We start from the raw sequence: 20111 nt of genomic DNA on the forward strand, positions 1-20111 counted from the left end.
TCTGAGCCATCTGAGCAGAGTGCATGCATGTGTTTTGCTCTTTCCTGATGAAGACAGACCTGCATCTGGGTGCCTTCAGCGCAGCAGGCCATCACCTGCTGGCACAGCCACCCAGACAATTACATTGTCATCTTCATGACCAGTGAACGTTCAAACGTGGAAGCGCTGCATGAGGGAAGACTTCAAGTGCGGAAGCTGCGCAAATGGCTGTTGATCAACAAAGCGAAGCCTAGCAACACTCAGGAACATACTACATATCTTCACAATTAATGCTTTTAATCAGCATGATCCAGAGCAAGAGAGCGTTGTTGCTGTTAGATATTTTTAAAGACAAAAATGGTTCCTACTTCAATGGATTATCATTGCTCCCCCCACGCAATCTCTACTCTGCAGTACATATTTACCAGCAATTATCACAGCTGTTTTTACTTGTTCCTTTCCTAGAAAAACAGTTGTACAATTAGGAGTCCTCCCTGTCTGCGTTAGAAACTCTGGTGCTTAAAATCAAACCTGTAAGTCCTGTTCCCTAGCAGAGGTGGGGAAGGCCCAGCATTTTGCAGAATCAAGCCCAGCAATAAGTAATATGAATTTAACTGGTTCCAAAAGGTCTCATCCATAGAGTAAATTAGTATCTTTAGGGGAGAAATCCTATTAAAATTTAAGCAGGTAGGTAGCATATGAAAGTAGGAGGCTTTTTTTCAATCAGCTAACTGTCTCTAGCCTGGAGCTAGAGTCTCAAATGTTTTTACAACACAGTGATACTCCAGTTCACATCTGTCAACTGGAATATTTACAGCTTCGTAATTATTAAAATTGTCTGAACTGCAGAGCTGCAAACTGGATGGCTTGGATGGGGCACTCTGGCACAAGGTATGGAAATAAGACACTTGTATCCAATTAGGGTCTAAGTTATCTTTGGAAAACTAAAGAGCCACAGAAGCCAGGTTTCCCACAATTTGCATCTTGTTTTCAATTGTCTCATCTATAACCATTTCTGTGGCTGAGCCACACAGTTCCCCACCACCAGTTTCTTTACTATTAGAAGTGAGCTGACATTACAGGTTTTTCACCATCTCTGATTAGGAGAGTTCCAGAGTCTCTCTACCCTACTTGTAGTCTGCTGACACAAATCTTGTAGAAACATGTAGCTCTTTACCAGTTGGTAAAGCTTTACCAGTTGGTGAGCTTTAGCTGAAGTCAACCAAAAGCATCAGAATTTGTTGAAAGGCAAGACAGACAGAATCTTCACCTGGGCCTTAACTGCATAGAGCTGTGCTAGAAAAATCAACCTGTGGGTCAACACAGCATCAATGAAACAAATCCAATATGAACAGAAGGTTATTCCTTCCAGCTAAGGACCTAAAACCAGTGGGATGAATCGTCCCCAGGAAGGGAGCACCACTGACCCCAGCAGGAGTACAGAGCAGATCCCAAGGGTTTAGACAGGTGAATTTAAAAGACATGGTGAGGCCAAGATCTCGCCCACTACACTGGGATGACCTTTACTGAAGATCTGCATAAAAACAGAATTGTAGGGATAGAAATTTTGGGACCTCCCCCCCCCCCCCCAAGAGAAAATTATCTAACTCACTGGCATCTTCTGTTTTAATAATATCAGCAGCTCCTCTTGGAGCAGGCCTCCTCCTGAAACGATGTGTGGCAGCAGAGTTGGGGGGGGGGGGGGGGGGGAGACAGACAAGTGTTTTCCACCAGTTCCTTTCATGGCAGATTTTCCCAGCGCACCACCAGTTCTTTGACACGCACCTACTGGCAGGTCTGGGGTTACAACACGTCATGGCGGTGGGAAGGACTCACACATAGGGACCATGCCATGATGGGAGATACTGGTCTTCATGCAGAAGATTCTGTAAGTGATATTTGCATTGAAAAATGTTTACTCTCTGTGTGTTCCTCCCCAGGAAAAACACAGATGTGGGCTCGTTTTTTTTTTAAGACACACTTGGGTAAGTGCAAACACATCTCTTTTGTAATCAGCCTGGGCTGACCCTGTTTAGCCTGAGGTCAACGACCAGTGGCATCTGACCTGCTGAAGTTAATGCAGCAGAACAATAGGAGAGGGTTGGTGAGGCCTTATCCTATTACCTTTTTGATACCAAATTAATTGTTTTTCTCCCTCTCAATGATTCTCTGACCTTTCAGTTATATGTGTTGCTGGCACAGAGTGATGGATTAAATTTAAGCAAGTACATTTCTTGACATTGTCTCACAGATTTAAAAGTTATTTAGGTCTTCCTTTCAGTACTAAGAGGTTTAAGAATGTGCTTATGATTGCAAACCCATTTGATAGTTAAAGACGACTGCAAATATTAATTACCTTGGGAGTATCAGAGACAAGAAAACCAAAGGAAAGATCACAGCACTTATTACCAAAAAAACCCCACAAGTAATGTAGAGATAGAGATGCCCTATATACCATAGGTAGGCAACTCTAGATGTCTGGTATAGCCTTAAATGGTAGTGCTTTATTAATTAGCAAACCCAAAAACATTATTTGTAGAATAAATTTAGTTAGTCGGATTGATATTTTTTCAAACAGAGAAATTACCCATGATACTTCATTGAACGAGGAGAGTTTGCATGGAATAGCTATTGATCCCTATCACAGCTTTGATTTGATTAAGTTTTTACTTCCTAGTTGTTGGACCACTTCATCAGATAGAATAAACTGACATAGCACAGTGGGGACTAACACCATACTAAAGAAAAGTGAAAGAAATCAGTTCAGGTTTCAGGTTTTCCCCCACTATGCATCAGTTAAAACAAGGAATCACGGAAACCTGAATTATGACTCTAAAGCTCAAAACATTAAAATTTGCCTGTAGGTGATTATAAAACATCAGGACCCAGATGCATGTTCTTCACTTGGTTCAGCTCTCTGTAGGCAGAGCAGCCTTCCCCATATACGACAGCAAAGCGCAAATGTCACGTTCTGTCAGGTTACAGCACCCACAGGAGTAAAAATAGTTTTCCTTCAGACAATATTTTTCACCTGTGTTAGCTGGCAAGGGCCAAATCAGTAGCCAGATACAACCCGGATCAGTTCCTCTGACTTTATCTGAACTGTAGAAAAGGATGTGAATCTTGGGCTACCTCATTTATGGGCTTTATGTGTTTTGGAAAAATAACTTATCCTGATTTCCACACTCCTTGAGCCTTCCCACTCAAAAAAAAAAAAAATCAGAAGTTCAGTTCCCATTAAGCAATGGGGATTTAGTTCCCAGCTCCCTTGATCCTCTGCACAGTCCAGCTATTACCTAGCTGAAGTAGCACTGTAATGTTAAGCATATGCTTAATTATTTGCAAGATCACAGCCAAAACTTATTTATTGAAGATATTTTTCAAATAAAGAGATGAAAAGATTTTTCAAATAAACATGCAAGATTATACACTCCACCAGTCAAAGAATATAATCTGATAGGTGCTATCTCAAGATAAAGAAAAAACATTTTGACTGGGTATGTCACCAGGAGCCTGGACAATTACATATTTAGTTGCTCATACCTGTGAAAGATGCATTAAGCCATTATAACAAATGCAATTATTCTGATTTAAGCAATATTGGATCACAAGAAGAGAACAGGATCAATAGAAAGTGTTACACCAGTGGTAACATGGGGTAACTTCACTTATTCAACACAATTTAAATATCCTCTTAATTCATATGCCAAACTTCAAATAGGGATGATTAAGCATATATATTAGTGAGATGAAGAGCAAAGGATTTCCCATGACAGCTCTGCCCAAAAGTGACAAAAAATCTGCCTTAGGGAGCAATTGGGAGAGAGGTAGTAAAAGGCTAATCTTGTTATAATGATTTATGGTTTATGAAAAAATTCACAGTCTAAGCTTTCCTTCAGTTTTTCCAAAACATCCTTACCTGCATATAAATACTTCTCTTGAGTAAGAACAGAGACAGTAACTTCTGTTTCCAGAATAACAATATACTTAATTTAAGCCAAAGCAGAATTTCACAGGAAAATATTCAGAAAGTTCTGAATCAGACTAATTTGGTGTTCATAACTGACAATGATAAGAATTTCACAAGGATGAGCATGATCATCTTCACATCCAGATACCTCTCTCGCTGTTCAATAACTTTATGGACATACTTGTGACTTCCACTGACTTTAATACAATAGAGAAAAGCTCAATGAAATTATCCTGAAATATTGTAACTGTAAATAATTTGGAGGGTGTGGAAAACAAGTGAAACCAAATCACTGCTAGGACAAAAACATACAAAAACACATATTGTGACCTTCCCAGGGCAAAGTTATTACAGGACCTAGATCAATAACAGGCAAGTCAGAATACCAATTTCAACTGCATTATTCATTTTGGAAAGTGATAAAGCTGGCTTAAGCTTTTTTTTTTTAAAAAAAAAAAAGAGATTGTTGCCATAAGCTTCCAAAAAAAGGGCAGTTTTCAATACTTGTGTGATGCAATTGCCCTTGCCAGAATTAGAGCATTAAGACTTTGTTTTATATGTTTAATGGGGAAGTAACATACAGAGAAAAACAAACAAACAGAAAAAACCAATAATTCCCCCAACAATTTTAGTAGAGGCACTGCAGTCAAAATAAATACAAAAATTTTAAAAATATACAAGCCAAAAATTTGCAAGAAGATGCCAAAAATTGCAGGAGTTATGATGGAAGAGATGACACCCCTATCCCTTCTCATCAATAGTTGGGAGCACCCAGCACAAAAAATTTTGAGATCAGTGCAATTTAATTTCTGCTGTAAAAATACATGCTTTAAAAGCCTGATGCATTTTAGCTAATTCCCATGAGCTCTTGATTTGGGTCTAGACATGGTGCAAGGGGTCAACACGTGACTAACAGTCCATGCAAGTCTTCTCTTAAATAGAGTGAAGAATTAATATGTAATGCAGGTGGAAGGACTAATTTTATCCTCCATGAATAATGAGATGAACAAGACCAAATTAGACTTGGGAAGCAATTTTCGGAAACTTTAGACTAAAGGAGATGAGTGCAATCTGCTTTTAGTAAGACCCGGTATGAATTGGGAGGGGTGGTGGTTGTTGTTGAAGCCATTACAGAGTATTTCTGAAATAAAAGCAGCAAAGACTGCACTCAAACGGAGAGCAACTGCATACATGCGATGCAGAGATTAAAAATACCTATCTTACGACTTAGAAAACGTCCCATTTGAATTCTATATTTATTTCTCAATTTTTAAAAGGCAAGAGAACAGGAAACTTGCTAGTAAAATTACAGTAAAAACATTGACATCACCACTGCCACTGTCCCAAGTACATAATTTCCTAGACCATCAAGCAACTTAATAAATGTAACAGCTGACAGCTATAAATATCAACAGCTTAAGGAGACAGCCACATACTGTAAGATATATTTCCTCCTCAGGGACTAGCACCACACCCACCACGTTTCTATGCAATTTCTGTTTCAGACTCCAGTAGAGCAAGACTTCACATTATCACTGTGGTCAACTGATCAGACATGAATCAGCCCAGAGAGGCAGTAGAAACAACCACAAATTCATCTTCATCCATCACTTCGGCAGTGCAATAAACCCCCTGCAAAATCTTCTATTGGAGGTTTTGGTTAAATATGCGACTTCATTGCCGCCTTTCACACATTCACACGCTGCCATCAGCCTGGGAGAGCACCAGTCCCTGGGGAGAGGCTGCGTAGATGGGCACCCCCATGCACCGTCCCAAACCTAATCCTTCACCTCCACCAGCGCCTCTTCCTGCCGACCTGCCCAGCACCATTTTATTAAGATTGCGACTCATCAAGCATTCAACGGTACGGTTCCTAACACACTTCAAAATAAGTCAGCACATCGGTGCTTCCCTGCCTCCCTTGCCCTTAGCTTTCAATTAAATTTAGAATTGACTTTAAAGGCACAACCTGAATGTACGCGGTTCAAAATGACCTTGTTACACCTTTCCTTACCTTCTTGAGCAGGGCTCTTATACTCCAGCTCAGAGTTTAAAACCTAGAAACATGAATTTGCTCTAAGCTCCTATGGCAAACTACAAGTCTCGAGCTGTTTAAAGTCTTTAAACATATGTCCAAAGCTAAAACATGCTCTGCAGAGGGAGATCTGGGAGCCCAGGTCCAGCAGCTTTCAGCAAGATACTTAAAACCTTCCTGTGAGTTCTGAGTTAAATGCTTTTTCTAATTTATTTCCTGAACTCTCCACACAGTATCTGCTTCCCTTAGAGCAGATATTTTTTCTTGTTCTCCAGAAAAAACAACACCACACCTTACAAATTATAAGAAAAACCATACAAATAACAATAAAAGTAAAAAATCCTTACCTAGAAAAGAAGCAGCAACTGTTGGGCACCAACCAGATCCACACTGAGGGACTGCAAGCAAGCAGGTGGCATGAATTTTCTACTAATGGAAACCACAGCTGGGACCTATTGAGTTAGGTTAAGTAGGGTCTCCACTGCAGAAAAGGTTTCCTATTTGCGGCCTCAGCTGATGCACCGAACAGTGAGGCCTAACGTTTAGCACCGTAAGAACAAAATCCTACTGCTTGTGCAGAAGACGTTACCACCCATAATTAGGGGTTGTAACAGGACCGTGCCCCACATTGACCGGTGAATTGCAGTAATCCTAAATTCATTTTGTATATGGGCAATCTCAGTGCTATGACAGACACAGCTTGAGTGGCTCCAGCTGTGGTAAGGTCAGAGGTTATATCCCCAGCTAGCTGATGTTGCACCTTCCTTGGGAGCTGCCACCACTTAAGACGAAGGGCTGTCCCAAATGCTGCAGTTCAAACAGCAGATTTGTAGAAAGCAGATTTACATGAAGAAATACAGATGAGAATGGTCAGAGCATGTACGTGTGTTTCAGCACCTGAGGGTGACCTCAATAAATGTGGTGGGCCAAAGAAAGTAGCCGAGACAGCAGATGTTGGTCCATGTAGTCAATGGCATTATATAGATACTGAGAAGCTGAGACCACCCATCAATTCCTGCTGCTGCAGGACAGCTCTATCTTTATATAAAGTTCAAAAATAAATGCCAGTAGACAAGGCCTCCATAAAAATGGGGGGGGGGGGGGTGTGTGTGAGGCAAAAGCCTCCTTCTGTGCAGCAAATGGCTCTTCCTGGCACCCTCTGCTTTACCTGAAGTAGCTGGATTGCTCCAACTCCAGGATAGCTGCACTGCACTGAGGGAGTCGAAACCAATGCTGGGGATATGGCAAAGATTTATACTAGTAGTGCCATGGCAAATTTTCTCAGATTGTAACTGGTGACGTGGGGTTTCCACACCTGCAGAGCAGGATGTGATGGGTACAGGTGATCCAGTTGCTGGTGAAGGCCAAAAAAGATCCGATAGCCACAGATGTGCTGCAAGTTTCTAAGACTTCGCTTATAGAAAAAAAAGTGCTGCGTTTGTTTGGGTTTTTTGGTTGGTTTTTTTTTTTCCCCAACAACATCAAGTGCTTATTCAAAGTCCTCATTAGAAACTCAAGATTCATTTGGACCACATTAAATGCACCTTGCCCATTCTGTGAGGATTTCAGGTCATATTTTTATTTCTACAATACCACCGGTGTAATATGTGAAAACTTGTAGAGCGCGGCGTAATAAAGCAGCTTGGACCTGAGAGCTCTGCCAAGCGTAACATCAAATCTTCCAAAGAGTGAGGTTAGATAAAGCACCAGATACACGGCAAATTCTTGGTTGAAATAAAACACCAAACATTTCTCCTTGGCTGGCAACAGGTGAATTCACAGGACGGGTTTCCTTATTCACAGAAGTTTCTTTTATAGCAAATTCACGGGTTTCCCTGCCTCTCAAGAAAACTCCATCTTGCAATATGTTTAAAATGTTATCAGCTTAGAAAAAAATAACACTGTTTTAAACTGATGGGAAAGGAGCCCATTGGCTCTAAAGTTACCATCCCTAAGTCGGGCGCTCAGTGCTGTTTGGGGCCTTTGTTCAGGGTAAATCAGCCATCGAAAATCAGCCCTCCAGCTCACTGCCTGTGCTGCGCAGGGATGACCAGAAGGGTTTCCTGCAGCCTGGTTTGGGTGCTAATTACCTGTTCAAACACCTTGTAAATACCTGTCAGAGGAGGGAGAACCCCTGCACCCCCATGTGCTCCCCACGGCCAGACCACTGCTGCAGCCACCACTACAAAAAAAAAAAAAATGTTTACAGCAAGGGCAGGAGTCATTTCTTCCCCACAGGGACATAGCTGCTGTCTTTTCTCCTTCCTTCCTTTCCACGCTGATGATGATTTCGCGCGCACAGTGGATAACGTCCAAAAGGTGTTTTACAGACCCTAAAGCTGAAGGTGGGGGAAACCACCAGCAAGTCCCAGTCCGTACTAGCACCTCTTTCAAAGCACAAAAGCCTATGAGTTGTTTTTGCTGAGGACTCATGTTCACCACGATGGTTAAAATCTAGCAATCCTAAACCCAGCCTGCCCGAATAGGCTGAGGAAGATGAGTGTGACTTCACGGCACTGCGGAGACACAGAAAAGGGAATTTATTTCCCAAGCATCCAAGAAATGAATGTGATGTTCCAGAGGCTTTTGTTCCTCTTTCTTACACCCTCAAAAAATAATACAGAAATCACTTGAAAAAGAGTAGTGAAAAAAGTTTTATGATAATCATGGGGAGTTTTTACTGGCACAGCAGGGAAAGTCATGGGGGTTGTGTGAGTGTCTGTGCTTGTGCATCAGCAAACGCGCAGGGTGCCTCGGCTGTGCTCCTCACCCGCACAGCGAAATAAGCCACCCATGGGCTGCTTCCTTGGAAAAGGCTTCCCCCCCCCCCCCCCCCATCAAAACAGCACCCAGGGCGGTGGGTGCGGATGCTCGGGAGGCCTTTGCCGGCAGCACCCCCTCCCTGGCGGGGCTGGGTCTGCCTGGGAGCGGAGGTGAGTTCAGTCTGTATGTGGCACTGTGGTATAAGTGACCACTGTTGTGCAGCAAGGAGGGGGAAAAAAGGAAGAAGGAGGAAAGGAAGGAAAAAAAAAAAAAGCTTAAAATTTTGCAAGAGAAAACAATCCTCCTGCCGACAGCGGTAAATAAAATAACAGCAGTGGGGTGATTTGCAACCATGTAACGGGCTTTTGTCTAGGCCTATTTCTCTCTGCCTTGAGGGTTTCTGTGTTCCCTCTCTGCAGGATCCCAATGTTTCGCCCTCCGGCTACAAAGGCTGAGGGCTGCAGCCCCTCCCCCGGCTGCTCACCCCCAATCTGCCCATGCTGCGCCTCCCCTCCAGCAGCCTGAAGGGCTCCGGTGGGGTGCAGGGCACTGCAATTTAGGATTTCTGTAGTACGGGTTGAATTTTCAAGAGTGCTGCTCGAGGACTTGCCAGGTTTAAAAATAGCTTTTACTCATCTTTTTAACTCTTTTTTACCCTGAGTTTACGTTAAGCCTGTTGGGCATTTTGTTCCCTGTAGGAAAGTTAGAGGTATTTATAAGTCTAATTAGCGGCATTTATAAGAGTGATTAGTGTGAAGCATCAGCTGCTGGCGGCTTTCTCTGTGTGTCTGTGTGTGTGCGTTCACACATGGATGCAACACTACAGTTTACAATTTGTTCCTGTGCCTGAAAGCTGTGAAATGCCCTTAATTCCCCCGGCGCTGATGGCAGCAGCGGGCACTGGCTGGCTCCATGCAGGGGCTCAGCACCGGACAGGATTGCAGCCCTGGGTAGTGGCTGCGGTTTTGCATCGATTGTGCTGCCATATCGTCATACAATGATGTAGGAGCAAGTGGTTGAGGGGGAAAAAAAAAAAAAAGAAAACAAAAAAAGGAAGAAAAAGGATATATTTGCTGAAAGCTGCCATTTAACTCCTAGGGACAGAGACTAACATGGCCCCCATTCCTGCCTACCCATGGGCTGCCTAGCAATCCCTCATCTCACAGATCATAGCATCACCGAACGGTTGGGTCCTGCTCGCCCGTGTGGCATGGCAGGGAGAGGGCCGGCAGCAGGCAGGGCAGCCAGTGTGGCGCAGGGTGCTTCCAAAACAGCCAGCCTGCGAAGCTCCATGCTGCCAGCCTCCAGTCATGCTGCTGGGCAGGACCTGCCATAAGCATGGGGCAGCCCACAGGTTGCTCCAGAGCCGGTGAGCGCCCACCAAACACCTCAGCCGCCGCAAAGAGCAAGCCGGGAACCACCGACCGACCACCAGCCTCGGTGCTGGGCTCCAGTGCTGGCATGAGCAAAACTGCGTCTGAGAAGACGTTGAGTCGTGTGTAAGTGCTCGCAGGCACACGACCTCAGCACTGTCCATCTCTTCGGCCTACTGGGACAAGTGTTTGTGCGCCTGCGTCTCCTTCAAACCAGTGACAACCCCGCAGATGCCTGCTGCCAGCCGGGAGCGCGGGAGCAGGGCTGGCTGCCTGCAGAAACACCTCAAGTTATTGTTGCTGAAAATGTCTTGAGGCAACTCCTACAAGTTCAAGTCCTCCTGGACCAGGGATTTATTTTTTCTAGTCATCATATAAACAGAATTAAAAGGTCAGTGCTGCCCCCACACGCTTACAAAAGCTTTTGGTTGGAATGGCTTGAGAAAGATAGGGAGATATGCAGGGAATACTTTAATAATATATTTGTTCTGCATAACTGTGGTCTGTTTCCCTGTCACAAAACAAACAAACATAAAAACTTCCTTGTTGATTTCTACTTTAAAAAAAAAAAAAGAGAAAAGTGTTCACAGATTTGCCCACATCCATGTCACAGCTGTGTTTAAAGTACAGTTACACTGGCACACAGGGATGGTTTAGCTTGATTTTTATTATTATTATTATTTTATTTATTTAATTTTGGGGGGAGGAGACATTGATAGCCTGATGGTTCCCAAAATAATCTACAAAACAATCTTCTTTTCAGATACCCCATCTGTGTCTAGCCCATGTAGCCCATATAATCCACGTGGTGATTTTTCTGAGGACAGACTTTTGCTTGCTTTTTCATTTTTTTCTCTGTCCATGTCTGCACAAGCTACAGAAAGTCCCACACAAACCGAAACATGAAACACAAAGCAGAGGAGTTACAATGAACTCACTTTACTCCAAATAGTACCAAGTGACCACGTGAAGCGATGTACAAAAACCAAGCTATTTTTCTCCCTAGTCTTTTCAGCGACAGTGAGGTTAAGGTATCCTTCCTGGTAGGGGGTGAGACTCAGATGTCATGCTAAAGAATGACGTTGTGCATGTCCCTTTAAAAACTTTGAATAGAAACTAGTTTAAATTTTAATCTAAAAAGAAAAAGTGAGCTGGTTTCAACCTGGAACTGGCTAAAATGTTTCATGCAACATCTCTCTCAGGAAATAACAGTTGCTTTTAAATTTAAATGTCGCTTTTGATCATTTTCAGTAGCAAAAAGTTAAAACGCTGCTTTATTTTCTTACCACGGACTGTTCATTTCACTCCAGAATTACAGCAGTGAGAGCCGGACCCTGCAACAGGGTGGAGACACTGCTTGGAAATCCCCTGTATTTCTGGCTCTTTGGCCCTGTTCACAAAAAACAGGCAGCACAGCCCATCAACTTGTTTCAAGAAAGTGATGTTTGCCCAAGACCACCCCGCAGATGCAGGTGGGATGGCTCAGGTGGGATGTAGGCTGATGTGGGCCGCCACCACCCACCCCACCTCAGTGACAGTGAGGGATTTCACCAGCTCCGGTCTGCCCTAGCGGCCCCAGAGGGTGTCCCTGGGGTCCCCATGGGGCTTCGGCCGGGTCCCCGCTGCTCTGCCCCCACGCCAAGCCAGTTCCGTGGGACGGCGGGAGGGATGGGGAGGTGCCACGAGGGATGAGGGGACAGGGATGTGAGGCAGCAGGGGATTGCAGAACACCCCCATTGCATCAAGCTGGGCTCCCAGGAAAGCTCAGCCTAGGCAGAAGGAAGAAACAAAGCTTCGCCTTGGTCTCTACCACTGACCATGTCTTTTGTTGGGCCCAGTTTTTGTCCATGTACAAAACCCCCTTACAGGCTCACAACACAGCAGTGTATGACGTACCGGCCAGGTATCCTCTCTGCACGGGAAAAACTAAGACTTATCTTTCAGAAGGAATTTTCTTCCCCGCACAAGAGGGTTCAGGCTTTGAAATGAAGCTTGCAAAACCTCCTTTGTCCAATTTACTGTACATTTTTTTGCAGCCCATGAAGGAAACTTTGCCATAATAAATTTCATTCAGTCTTCATTTTAGTCCTTGATGAAGATTCATGTGAATGCATCCACTAAAGAAACTACTCTTATTGCCCAGGCTTCTTCCAGCTTTAGATATCCTGAATATGCAACTGAAATACAGGTACCTCAGGGTTTTAGCAGGGAAAAAACCAAAAAACAAAAAACAAAAAAAACAACTCAAAAGCCAAATCATTGAGTTCAGAGAGTATTGAGACCAGCAGTGAACAGATTGACATGTAGGAACAACAAAAATTTTGATCCCACTTTCCTAATTACCCAGGTAACATGGGATAAGGTACCAAAATCATAACTAGAAATATAGAAATGTCATGAAAACACACAAAAAACTAATACAAAAATATTTTAATGTTACCTGATCAGAAATTCCATTTTTAGAAATACAACAAATACAAATGTCACTATTATTTTGTAAACTTCTTCCCTCAAACCCCTTGAAATGTCAAATCAGATTTTAAATACAGTTTCACAAAGAGAATTATGTAGAAAAAGAACAAATAGTTACAATGCATTTGAGAAAAGTCCTGAAATGAATTGAAAAAGGACATGACTTTATGATGAAAATACATCTGGAAGAACTGCAGTTTTCGTTTGTTTAACAATCCTCAAATTCTCCTAGCAGGAAAGCTGGACGGGCACTCTCTGTAGCATCCCTCACGATTTTGAATTATTCGTTCGTTTGCCATGAGGTAATGGATGTGAAGTGACTTTGACTTTGTAATAAACAGCCAGTGGGAGTTCTGAAAAAGGTGTATTAAATACCAGAGGGAAAACGAGCGAGATGGCATAAACTGGAGCCTGATCCTGCTAACCCTGCTCCTCTGAGCAACCCCCTTTCTTCTCTACTTACTGTACAGTGTAAGAGCTTCAGGATTAAGTCAGATCTTGGAACGGTAATTCCATTTATTTGGAGAGGCAAACGTGCCTTTTACTTAACATAAATGTTTTCACTCAAAAGGAGACTGTCAAGTCTGCAAGTGTATTAAACTCATGTTTCGAAGAAACTTTGTGCGCAGTTCACACAGACCAGGGGACTGTGCAGAGCCCCAGGGATGGGGTGGATCTCAGCAACTCCTGCACCCAGAGCAGCCCCAGAGCCGCCCTCCCCTGCCCCGGTCACCACGTGTTCGGCAGCCGGACGAGCAAACACCCACCGCGCTCACGCGCCCGGATGCACATGACACACGTGGATGCAACGCTGCCAGACACCCTTCGGATGTTCAACACCTGCAGGAACTCCAGGGCCACCGATGCCTCCCACTGCCGCGCAGGACCCCGAGAGCCCGGCCGGCCCCCACGCAGCCCCTTCGCCACCAAAGTCACTTCTGCTCCGAGTCAGCAGTGGGAAAAGAGCTCCTGGAATTTCAATATCGCATCCCCATCACAAGGCCGGCGGGGTGCTGACAGCGCTGCAACACGTTAGGCTTGCTTGGGCTGGGAAAGCGCAGCTCATGAAATAAGCAGCAGGCACCACACAAAAACAGCCTGCCATACACTTAAAGTTTATGTTAAGTCATCCGTCACTGAAATTCCACTTGAAAACAAGCGCGTCAGCAACACTACATGCAAATACACGTGTATGTGCACACAGATACACAGTTCGCTCTTTCATTTTATACAGGTTTTTCTCCCTCTTGAGTTATCTCCTGTAGAGAGAAAAGACAGAACAGAATGTAATTTACTGTTCACGACATTTTTCATACAGCATCACACAAGTTACCAACAAAAAAAAAAAAAATCACAGCAGCCTGTAACCCGGTTTTTACCTGTATTAGTAAACAGCTAATTCTGAACATACTTTTTTTGCTTGCGAGCCTCAGATCCAAGTTTTGTTACATTTAAAAAAATTGCATCAGAAATTTAATTTCTCTGCAAGAAACAGTCAAATCATCCTTTAAGAGTCATTCTTAATTAAATAGCATCATATATAGTTCCCCGCAAAGGACTAAAAATATCCTGCTCTGATGAGCCTTTTTGTTTTTACATTTCATCCAGCTCAGGAGTGCTGCAAAATAAGTCAGCAGTTGTCATCCTTTCACAAATAATGTACTTTCTAAAAGGAGAGGTTTTATAATAGTTTGGATTCAACTAATGGATGAATATCATTGATTCATACCTCCTTTTTTTAAAGCAAACTGGGTTGAGTCATTAAATAACCCCAAATAAGTCATTTTTTACTCCCAAATTATTAGACCACTTTTCTTAAAAGAGCACTAAGGCATATTTTGCCTCACTTCAATATGAGCCAATTAATTTCCCCCAATTTGAGTTGGTTGGATGTGAACATCTCAGGACTTACTCAGCTTTTTTCAGTGTCTCAAGTGTAAGAAGAGAGTCAGGTTACTCATGTTTACTTCTGTCAAACAACGGAATATAGCCCTTCTAACAGAACACCACGAAAATATAAAAGCAGTAGCTGATTCCCAGGAAATTCATAGAACAACCTTTTCTAATGATTCAAGGTATCTTTGTGGAGGCAGATTATTTACTATTTTTAGCTTTTCCTACTGTCTAGCTTGTCTAATTGCTCCTTGCGTGAGTGCTCTGGCCCGGGGGTTATTTTGCAGCTCTAATTGCAAAGGGAAGGATTACATGGCTTTGCTGGTGCTGGAGATGGGGCTCAAACCCTCAGAGAAAAACTCCCTCCCCTGATTTCATACCTACCCAGCACATCCACTCAATTTGCTGGTCTCATCTAGAACTTTACATGTTTTGCTGACAACATGATCACAGGTAGGCGACTGCTGTATGTTGTCCACTATCAGGGGAGCAGGTCTGTCCAAAAAGTGCTCCGCTCTTGATAATGACTGTGCGATACATAACATTATTTCACATGAAATGCACAAAGACCAGTGTTGGAGTTTTCAAATTGACAGTTCTCTGCTACAGATCTGCTTACACAGTAAAGGCACACAGCGATTACCAAAGGTGTTACCTTTCCCATTTTCTTTGAGAAGTCAAGGAGAGATTCCCATAAAGTCCTCCTCATGGTAACTCTAGCTGGACATCCTGGAAACAGCAAGTAGCAGAGAGATCATGCTCCATGCTGGAAATGGGCACTGACCGGAGAATATTGATTATAAAGGTACCTACCTACCCACTCCCCTACCTAAGTTTGGGAAAGGAAAATCAAAATGCCAAATTACTTTGACTTTGTGAAAAACACCAGAATGCCACAATCGGAACTCATAGCGGTGGGCTACCTAAACTTCTCTACCTAAACTTCCGGAAGGTAAAAAACCATTTTGTGCCCAGATTTAGTTAACAACATTCTGTGGATGTACGTAAGGGCTCTTTGGGACGTTTTCACCTCAACCCACTGGGTAACTTTGCCAAGCAGCAGCCTGGCAGAAGCACCTCTCATTTCAGAGCTTAAGATTCTGGCAACCCACAGCACAGCTCCCCAGGAGGTCAAGGGAGGAGAAAGAAAGATGGATCTCCTGCAGGAAAGTGGAAAAACCTCAAATCTGAGACTTTGTCTTGCCTACATAAATAGTACTTGCAGTTTGGCCCAAGCCTGAATTTGCCATTTAAGTAGCCCTTGTCTATACAAATGTTAGGAGACAGTCCAAGCACCGGCACAGCCTGGCACATCACTGTGAAAAAGCAGTCACTGTCATCTCCTGCAAGGGTACAGCGATCCTCCACAGCAGCATCTATCTGAAAATAATTTTGTTTTCTTGTGACAATACAAACTTTAGCACAAAGGGCTGGTTTATGAGAGCAGTTGTGCAACACACACAATAATTTCCATCCCTGGTATGAAATGTTCTACAGGCAGTTGGAGGGTCCAAGGCTGAGATCCTAAAGCACCAACATATTCACAGCTATGCAAGTATTAGGAACTACTCACGTCTCAACATATGCAACATCTTACATTATACTTAGAAGATTTCATTTAAATTCACATGCCAATAAGCAGTTTCCAATACAGGGCAACAGGGAAAGATTATACTCATATAAATATTTACAGGAACTTGTAGGGAAAAAAAAAAAGGTAGAAATTAAGCCAAAAAATTTTTCGGCTATTATTGATTTGAAGTTTGTTTGGGGTTTTTAGCCTCTTGGGACATCATACAAGTTTCTAAATATTCCACCAGGCTCTAAATCAGCAACAACATTCGAGACACTCTGCTCCTCCTGCACGCCTCAGATACGCACGGGTTTGCTCCGCGTCTCGTGCTTGCTCTGCAGCCCATGTGATGCTTTGTTTACTCACTGCACAAGCAGATACGTGCAACAGCCATTCCCTGGCAGAACGACTTGTCTCCGAGTCCACCGCTTTCTTACACCAGAGTCTGCAAACATTGGGTGGCCAATGTGTTCCCCTCCTCCCCGCTCGACTACCCTCTGTGTTTTGGGTTCAAAGTGAAACTATCCCAGACTCGGGGACCTCGAGAGAGCAGGACTCGGGAAACGCAGGGAGAGGCGCTGAGGGCATGAGCGTATTATCAGAAAGAATTTGAGTGCTCCCAGCAGCCCAGCAGCAAATTAGAAAGTTTTGGCTCCCAAGAATGAGTTGTGTTGTTTGTTCCTGCATACTGCAGCTGCTCGTCCCTCTCCCTCCCCACCCCCCTCCTTTGGGTGGTTTATTACACACAAGCTACTAATGAATGGGAGCCGCTGTTTTACAGTACACCACACTTACAGGACTTATCTCTAGGCCTACCACAGATTTGACTGATCAACAGCAGGGCACCACCATCATAATTCTTCCTAGAAACAGGAGGATAAAAAGGGGTTTGTTGGAGGTTGGCTGTGTCTGCAGAGAATCCTGCCTGCAGGGCCTGCTGATGCCATCGCTAGCTGCTATGGTCTTTGGCCTAATAAGGTACAGAAACAAAGATTGTTCACTTGTTCAAGAATACTAAAGTACCCAAGTGACGGAAAGTGGAGGCAGCAGGGCACACATCCAAGTGGGATTAAGGCCACAAGTGCAACGTTACAGGGCTGACTGGGTGGCAGAGGGAATATCTGCCTCTGAAAAAAGAAAATCAGTTCAAACATAATTTATAATATGTCACTCACAGTCAGAGGTGGCTGTCATTAAGAGTTAAATGTTGCATTGTGTTCAACTTATTCCGATAAGAATTCTCTAAGCTGCTTATATGTTATCGTAACTCATGAGTAACCAAAGCGTGGGCATGGGGAGGGGGGTGAGGCTCTCTCGGGCAGGATGGGACCCAGGCTGGGAAGCAGAAACGCTGGAGCCGAGCTGGACCGCTGGTACCTCAGCATAGTGTGCCCACGGTCTGCGCGCTCCAAGGACTCTGCGGTGAGTCTTAGAGCCTGCCAAGCCCATAATACTTGTCAAGGTCCAGACTTTATTTGGACAGATGCAACTTTTTTACTTTTACGCACTTCTCCCAGCTAGGGAGCCAGGCACTAACACCGAGGTGATCCGAAACGGTGCGGTCAACCTCTGTTCAGCTGGACCCAAGGGAACAGCCAGAGAAGGTCTGGGTGCCCTAAGGCTGTCTAGGGAGGCTCAGGCATTGGCGCTGAAGGAAGAAAAAGTAATCAATGTTGTAGCCAAGTAAGAAGCCCTTGAGTTAATACTGCTCAGTGGAGATGGGACTGCAAACCCAAGAGAAGAGCAGGGAAGCAGCTTACTTGGGGACAATATTAAATGCCGCTGACTGGTTTAGCAATTTTGAAGCAGTAGGATTGTTTGCTCTGGCTTAGGGAAACCCAGCAACAGACCCCACTGAAGTCCAAGGAGCCAAATCAGGCCCAATCCCACTAAACTTTACAGGCTTATTAGGGAAATTTTTTGCTACAATTTTTCCCATACCTCGTTTTGGATGTAGAGGGGAAAACCTGTGTGGAATAAAGAGAATTATCAGTTACGGGAGCTTGTCCATTTTCCCAGGTCTTTCAATAGCAGCACAGCTCATTTAGTGCAAATATCCACTGTAATTCCCAGTTAGGAGCGTTCCTCTGGTGCGACTCGTTCAGAAAGCAGCAGTTTGTTTACTCACTGGCTTGGGCTGCTGGATCACGTTACACCTGCTGGGGCTGCTGGTAACGTGGGAGGTTGGTTTTAAACTGGCACTGTTGCTTTTATAAAGCCTTTAATGGTATAGGCTCTGGCTATGTTCAAGATCTCACCCATCAAACCAAGACTTAAGGGAGTTTGGGCTGAGACATCCCAGTATCCCATTCCTCGTCACTCAAGTCAACAACCAGGATTTTGCTGCGGTAGGTGTGGGAAAACTGTTTCGGTACCTGCTCTCCGTGCCGAAACAGCCACCCTCACCTTTACACAGTTACTGATATAACCTTTTCTTGTCCTTTCCAACTGCGTTTCTTAGTTACGCTCTTATACCAGGGCCTTGTGGTGTACCTGGCTCTGACTGCTCTGCCCGGTGCCAGAGGATGAGCTATAAACATCAGGGTATGGTGAGTCATGAAGGAAATATCATTCACTAACAGCCCCAAGGGATTCCCCAGCCTGGTTTTGGTACCTCTCCATAGTTTTCAAATTTACTCCAGTCAAGGGAGAAAGAACTCCTGAACATCTTCCCTACTTCCCTGAAGCATCATTTCAGTATGTTATCTGTGCCTGGTCTGGCTAAGGACCAAGGGTCTCCAATTTGTCCACACTACTTCAGAAGCACTCTAGAAACTACCCAGTTTTCTGGGTACCGAGCTGAAATGCAAACGTCTTACTGGCTACCACAGCACTGTCTTCAGAGGGGTTTGGAAGCCAACGGATCAATCACAGCGAGCTCTTGGTATCCAGAGGTGGCTGTTTCGCGTGTGCCCACGGGATGCTGCAGGGATGTGGAGGCTAAAGGGGCTGCACCTTGGACGTGCAGCCACAATGTGATACCAGAGCACATTTATGGCTCTGGCATCTACATCTCTGAGGTGTTACAGACTATCCAGCAGCAAATAACAGCAAACCTCTGTCCTTAGAGAGAGCAGACAGTTCACCATAGCCACCTCTCTCCGTGGTGAACCGGTGGATGAGATGGGAGCTGCGTGCGCCCATTCCAGCCATGGTGGCGGCTGGAGCTCACCTACGTGTGGGAGGTAAACACATGGAAATACGTTTGTGCATGTGCGTGCCCCCATGGGGGGATTCGTTTGCCTGTTGTGTAGCCTTGAAATTGTGCGTGCTTAGATACATTTGTCTGGATGCAAGTTATGGTAAACAATCACATTTTAGCAAATAAAAGTTAAAAATCAATATAACTGATTTTAGATCTCTGAAGACGTGTTTTACCCTTCTCTGACTTCTGTTGGATACCTGAGTAGAGGTGGGTATAGATTCACTATGCAGCTACAGAGACCATAAAGACTTTCAGAGGAACAATTAGTCCAGAACTTTCATTTTATAAAATTGAACCTTTTACAAAACTTACAATATAGCTAATGACAAAGATTTCTTCAAGTAAGTATTTCCCTCTGATCTTTATCACATGGGGGCTGTAGCGTCTTGCCAGTATGTGAGAACCTGAAAATGTAAAAGACAATTTTTCAGCAAAACCGAAACTCACTGGTTTATCCTCACCATCTGTAGGGAGTATAAACAGAGAGAATAAATAAATACTGTAAAATACATTTGTTTCAAATATATGTGAACAAAGGGATTGACACATTTGCAGTATGTAATACTGTTTTTAAAACATGATTTTAACCACCTGACACATTCAATTAAATACAGAAAACTCTCCAGATTGTATTTGCATTCTGGAAGAGCAGATACAAAAGAAAGTGTAAGTGCAGCAAATCATTCTGAAAATAAACTGATTTAAACAGCGAATGCGTTCTCTCTGAAAGGATGCGGCACAATTGACTTTGCAGTATTACTTGAAAAAGCTGCAAGTATCTTATTTTTCCCCATGAAACAGACTCACTTTGGGAAGGACGAACTGACAGTTTGGTCTACGCTCCAAGA

At 43.8% G+C, this 20111-nt stretch overlaps 1 long non-coding RNA gene across 2 annotated transcripts in view; it reads right to left on the reverse strand.

The window, feature by feature from the left end:
• Nucleotides 1-12535: 12535 nt before the first annotated feature.
• The window catches only part of LOC142602953 (uncharacterized), a 266626-nt gene continuing 259050 nt past the window's right edge, over nt 12536-20111 (reverse strand). For both annotated transcript variants that reach the window (XR_012836811.1, XR_012836810.1), the window contains 2 exons: nt 19576-19667; nt 12536-13851 (listed from right to left, as the gene is read on the reverse strand). This is a non-coding gene — a long non-coding RNA (uncharacterized LOC142602953). The remainder of the gene's footprint in view (nt 13852-19575; nt 19668-20111) is intronic.

The sequence above is a fragment of the Balearica regulorum genome, chromosome 9 (genome assembly GCF_011004875.1).
Source record: "Balearica regulorum gibbericeps isolate bBalReg1 chromosome 9, bBalReg1.pri, whole genome shotgun sequence".
Classification (NCBI taxonomy): domain Eukaryota; kingdom Metazoa; phylum Chordata; class Aves; order Gruiformes; family Gruidae; genus Balearica; species Balearica regulorum.